We start from the raw sequence: 6,072 nt of genomic DNA, 5'->3' as shown, positions 1-6,072 counted from the left end.
GATCCTGTGTTCGGGACCCTTCTGGACTCTGCTCTATGTACCTGTTCATCTGGCTGTTCATTTGTATCTTACATAATAGCCTATAATAAGTACAGTACTTCCCTGAGTTCTGTGAGTCATTCTGCAAGTTGTCCAACCTAAGGGCAGGGGAGATCTGTGGGAACCTCTGGATTTGTAGTCCACTGGGCAGAAATTCAGGGAGCCTGAGGATCCCACTTTCAGCTGAAAGTGTCTGAAGTGGGGGCAGTCTTATGGGACTGAGCCCTCAACCTATAGGATCTTCACTAACCCCGGGAGTGAGTGTCAGAATTGAATTATAAGACACCCAGTTGGTATCAGAAAATTGGAGAATTGGCTGGCGCTGGAAAACAGTACAGGTGCATATTATCGTGTCAATTAAAACTCAGTGAAGTTGTTTTAAAAAGAAAAACCCACAACCAAGCAAAGGCTTTTCAAACTGTACTCGGAATTGAATTCCCTTGAGGGTCAAGGTCCCTGTTAACTATACACAGAGCAGCTCTCCTTTCATCTGATTTTTATACCAGACGTCCATTTGAACAATGCCTTCCATAGCTTAAAAAACATATTTGAAAACCATTGGTCCCTTTGTAAAAGTCCATTAGGAGTGGCCAATTTGATCGGCCCATACATATGAGGGAGGAAGGACTTGGATGTTTCCCAGGGTCTGAATTTCTCCTGGCCAGCATTTCTTAAACCCAGCTGCACATCTCAACCATCTGAGGAGCTTCTAAAAACACTCTGGTGCCTGAGCCCCACCCAGGATCTTCCTGGTGGGTCAAGGACATAATCATTGTGCTGAAAACTTCAAAGGAATTCAAGCCTTGTGGAGAACCATCGACAGGTGCAGTCAGACGCCACCCAGACCTCCCATTCTCCTGCCTAAATATTTCACCTACCATGGAAATCCTTTTGTAACCACTCTGAAACACCATCAAGGTGCATTTTGAGCGGATTTGACCTAACCGTATCTCAAAGTTTACCTCTCTCTGAAGCTAGTTAAGGCTGGAGAGGGGGATCTCTACTCCTTAGAGAAAAATGAAACAAGGTTGCGTTTCTCTGCTTCATTTTCGCAGAATCTGAGAAATTAATCTATGAGTTGATGTCTTTAATATGAGATTTATTTCCCTCCCTAGATAACTTTTGTTTCTTTCCAGGGGTAGACAAATAGACATTTTTTATAAAGGGACCTCAGAGAAACCTGACCTGCTAGAAAACAAGCAAACTGAAATTCATGTCCTAGGACTAAGGTGTATTTCACCTCATTAAATTATCGCCAGCCGGGAGCCAGAAGGAATCATCCTCACGGCTAAAAATACCATGAGGGGCTGGTTGCTCTGCTGGTGCATCATTGGGTAGCAGTTGACAGCTAAGCCCCAGAGGATTCTGGGTGTATCCTTCAGCATCAGTGAGTGGGGTGCGCCCAAGGACATCCAGACTGGAAAAGGTAGATGATGATTTTTAGTTCTTTCTCTCCGCAACTACGACTTTGGATCTGAAGCCACTAACCAATTTCTAGAGGACTGTGGGTTGACAGTGGTTCAGTCCCCTCTGTAACTGGGGCTGCCATTGGCAGCCACAGTGAGCGGCCCACGAACTTGAGATGGAAGGGAATGGAATCGCCCTCTGATGGTCCAACTAAGAAACCAGCACATAATGGATCACAGCCGAGAAGCGAGAGTCATCTTACTCCAGGGCCTGAAAGTCTTGACCGTGGCATCAAGTCTAAAGACAGATTATGTGGACCAGAGGAGGGCAAGGAAGGAGGCACTCAGAGGGCAAAGTGCGTCCTACCCACTGCCCAGCCAGGCACTGTCCAGGGGGTGCAGCCGTGGTCCAGGACAGAGAGCAAAGGGTCTGTTGGGAAGGCTGGTCCTGGCTTTGGAGGTGGAGGCAGATAGATCTCAGTCCCGGCTCAGCCATTTCTAGGCTGTGCGGCCTTCCACAAGTACTGAACACTCTCAAGAAGGCTTGAAACAGGGAAAGACGATCAGCCACTTCGCCAATCAGGGCTCCATTTCGACTTCTGTGAGGAGCTAAAAACATTTACAGGCTAAAGCAAGACCCTGTGTCTTTATCAAAATTGTCAGTCGGCAGTCCATTGCTGATTGAGTTTAGACTCTTCCTATGTAATGCCAGGGTGTGAAACTCAATCAGTTAGTGGTTTTAATGGCTTTTAAGAATGCACAACATTTTGCCCAAAATAAATTATCTTGGATAAAAGCTTTATAAATGATACACTAATTAATGGGCCGATTGGTGTGGAGGGGTTTTGTGTGTTTTTCCTCTGTCTGGTTGACAAATACCTTACACCCACCTTCCAATTTCCACAGCCCCCTAACTTGTACACGTGCCGGGGTACTCTGGCAAGAGACATTGTATCAAGAAGCTTGTCTTTTATCACCACCTAATGGTCCTTCTGTGTCATTACAATTCACTAAGGTTCCTTTACACTTAGCATGTTTGCACTTGTGTAAGTTAATCGGTTTTTTAAAGAAAACATTTTTAATTATTCCTCAAGAACTTGGCAGGCAATACATTTCATTCTCTTTCTATACCTCTCGCATTTAATTGAGAAAACGAAGAACTGAGTGACAACCATAAACCATCCTTATCACACATCTTGGATCCTTGTACCAAACGAAGATTTCAACCCAAAGAATGGGAGGAAATCCCCCAGAGAGGAAAAAGGCAGGGTGGAGAAGGGAGCATGTATTCTTCAGTGGTTAGAATAATGCACTCAAATTTTTATGTAGTTTTTTTCAAATTAAAAAATATAAAAGAAACAGTTACTCCAAACGCTTAGGCTTTCTGTAGACTAAGAAATCAAACTCTTTGAACCTCTGTTAGCTTCAGATCATCAAATAATTATTCCATTTATCTGGTCTTTTCTCCTTTTTGCAAAATGATTTTGCTTATTCACTTGAGTTTTTCTTTAGAGTTATTCTTTTTTACATATTCCTAATGCTGTTTAGTTTCTAGAAACTTCCTATATTGATAAAGCATGTGGATTTTTTAAACTATATTTTGCTATCGCACAGTCTATATTTGGGGACTTTCCTCACTGGGCCACTGGACCCGCTAGCCACTGAAGGTTAGAGTGACAGGTGACACCGAATCTGATAGAGAACTGAGGCCAGGTATATGGTATTATTGATCTAAGTTATTTTTGCATTTTAATAGTAGTTTAGAGAAAATGAAATGTGAAAATAAAATACTCTCCTAGAATGCTAATTTTCTGACTACAGAATGACACTGTGAGAAGAAATTAATTTAATTTAAATAAGTAGTCTATTGTTATCTTTGCTCATTATTTGCACCAATATTTATTTTCACTTTAAAACAGGAGAAATACGAGGAAAATTGGCACCTAGCTAAATAAATCTATCTCCTTCCTCCTCGAGCACAGAAGAGCTAAAAGTCAGCCAAAGAACAGCAAAAGCTGAAGGCCTATTTGTGCGTGGAGCTGCTGTGAAAATTGTGTATGCTTTTTAGATGGGATATAATTTCATGCAATGAGGTAAAAAACAGAAATTAATTTTTAATTATATGTTTCCATTTCACTGTAGTCTCTCACCTTATTTTTAGCAAAGGGAGAAACGTTTTCAAAGTAGTCGATTTGGAACAAAACAATCTTAATTCTCTTCATAATGCCTCTTTGTTACTAGGGTAACGAGAAAAGAGCTGTTTCCCAGAGTTCATGTGACCCACACGACTTCTGCCACCGCAGAATACATTCCCAAATGACCCAACAGGCTTAGCTGCAAGATCAATAGGCAGACTCAGGAGAGGAAAAGTTTACGGCCACTCCAAGTTGAACTGCCATGATTGTCATTAAATAGGAAAACAGCGAGGAGAGGAGCTCTTCTGACAGTGCAGAAGCAATGTTTGCTGCAAGAAAAATACAAACAATAGCAATTACGCAGAGAGGGGAGGAATGTCGATAATCTGAGGTGGCACAGGTGAGCAGAGAAACGCTTCAAACCTACCTGGGGAACAAGTCCTCGGGGCTGGACCGGCTCTTGGTGAACAGACACTCTGCATCAGGAGGCAAAATTACAGTAACGGGCTCTCCATGTAGCAGCGAGGCTGCAAATCAATCAAGGGCAGAAGGAACCAAAGCAGCCACTCCCTTCAGCTCAGAAATATGCAAACGGCATTGGGTGGCAAATTTCTTCATCTTTACCATCATCCCTACACATGTGGGTGACAGAGTTACATTTCGATAAGGCTTCAAAGATCATGCACACAGTGGTGTGTGTGACACAAAACATGACGTAACAAGATGATCAGCGTCGTTTGAAAACGTGGACCAAATAATCAGGGCAACCAAAAGCATCCGTCCAATGCAGCCAGAAGTTCCGCTGAGGATTCAGACGTGGCCACAGACAGATTGAGTCCGGGCATCTAAAAAGAAGGGACTATAAATACAGAAATAATGCTCTTTGGGACAAGATATTTGCTATTAATCTTTATTGGTATGACTATTCTCTGGAAAGCCCTTCGTTTGCAAAGCTAATTCCGAGACAAGTAGCATAAGGCACATACAAAGAATACTTTTGTCATATCACAAAGAGAAGTTCTCTATTTTGAAATCATTTTTTTCAGGGTATTAGTAAGAAGGTCTATTCATGCAGAGCAAATAATAATAATAAGCAAAGGCCACAAATGTCAGGCACATGAAGGTATGTATGTGTCGTCTTCACATTTAATTTCGTGTTGATATAATTAAGTAGATATATCCATGTACATCTAACCATGTCAGATAGTACAATTCCTCGGTGAACCCCGGATGTGCTGAGAGAAGGGTGCTAGCTTTGGGCCAAAGCATTTGGTTGAGTTTGGTTTGTGGGGAGATAGTTGAAATGTTGCTTCATGCCTTGGGTTTTCTAAAAGAAAGAGGAAATATTAGAGAAAAGACTGTTACAGAGAGACAGAGAATGTTCACCACAATATTCATTATTTAACATGCGATATAGGGAATGACAAATAAAAATGGCAAGTAATAGGATATATTGGAATATATGAGGAAGCCATTTGCTGTAAACCTAATTCGGCCTGACCTTGTCTTTCCAAAAGAGCCTGACCAAGGCCATTGAGCATGCATTGTGTATCTGCTTTAGAGATTCCCTATGGCAAGAGCAAAAGGCCCTTGAGATAAAGGTGCAACTTCCCTCCCCCTCCTAACGTTGGCGTCTCCTTAAGGATTAAGTATCTTTCCTTAGGCTAGAAGCTGATTGCTGCGCTCACCTGCGACCGCCCAGCTGGAGACAATAGACTTGCCTGCTGCTGCTCCCACCAAGATAGCAGACCCACTACCTGCTGTGTCCATCAAGTGCTGTGCCAACAGGGCAATCTTGTGACTATTGTGGGAGGGACATTTCAATCATATGTGAAACACCCTCTTTGAGGGTATATAACCACCCTTATACCCCCACTTCTTTGGAGTGCTCTGTTCCTTTGTGGAAAGACTCTCCCGGGTTATAATCCTAAAATTTAAGCTCAGAATAAACTCACCCAAATTTTCATTTATAGATTGGTTATGGATTATTTTCGTCGACAGGAAGTATTGCCTTTTATTCTATAAACCACTACTCATCGTTTGTTCCCAAGTGTAAAGAAAGAAAATTAAACTTTTCTTGTGGAAAAACAGACCAGGTTTATATCCTTTCTCTGAACCAGCATATATAAACTCCTTAAGAGAGTCAGCCTCTCCGATTCTTGTTTCCCCACTACATCTTCACAGAAAACGGAGAGGCTGGACTTACAGCTTAGTCCTGGAGGAGGAAATTTTAATCGGCCATCGCTACTCTAGAGGACAGTGAATTAAGTAGCAGCCCTTTGGGAAGTAGAATTCAGTCTCACACTATATATATATTTCTCCCAGGGCATCAACTTAGCATCAATTTCAAACACGGGAAATGAGAATTCTTTCATAGTTCTATTCATTGCCATGTTCTCCCTAACACTATTTTTTCAAATAAAATGCCTGGCATATTCAGGAGCTATGAGATGGATTTGTCTGTGGAAGCTGGATGGTTTGCTGAATGCCTG

At 42.1% G+C, this 6,072-nt stretch overlaps 1 protein-coding gene across 1 annotated transcript in view; it reads right to left on the bottom strand.

The window, feature by feature from the left end:
* Positions 1–4,476: 4,476 nt before the first annotated feature.
* Positions 4,477–6,072, bottom strand: part of SH3BGR (SH3 domain binding glutamate rich protein) — a 49,552-nt gene continuing 47,956 nt past the window's right edge. Inside the window, exon 8 of the mRNA XM_005606156.4 lies at positions 4,477–4,907. The gene's annotated coding sequence lies outside the window, so the exon portion shown is untranslated. The remainder of the gene's footprint in view (positions 4,908–6,072) is intronic.

Source organism: Equus caballus, chromosome 26, assembly GCF_041296265.1.
Source record: "Equus caballus isolate H_3958 breed thoroughbred chromosome 26, TB-T2T, whole genome shotgun sequence".
NCBI classification, from domain to species: domain Eukaryota; kingdom Metazoa; phylum Chordata; class Mammalia; order Perissodactyla; family Equidae; genus Equus; species Equus caballus.
This window is presented reverse-complemented; position numbering and strand designations above follow the sequence as displayed.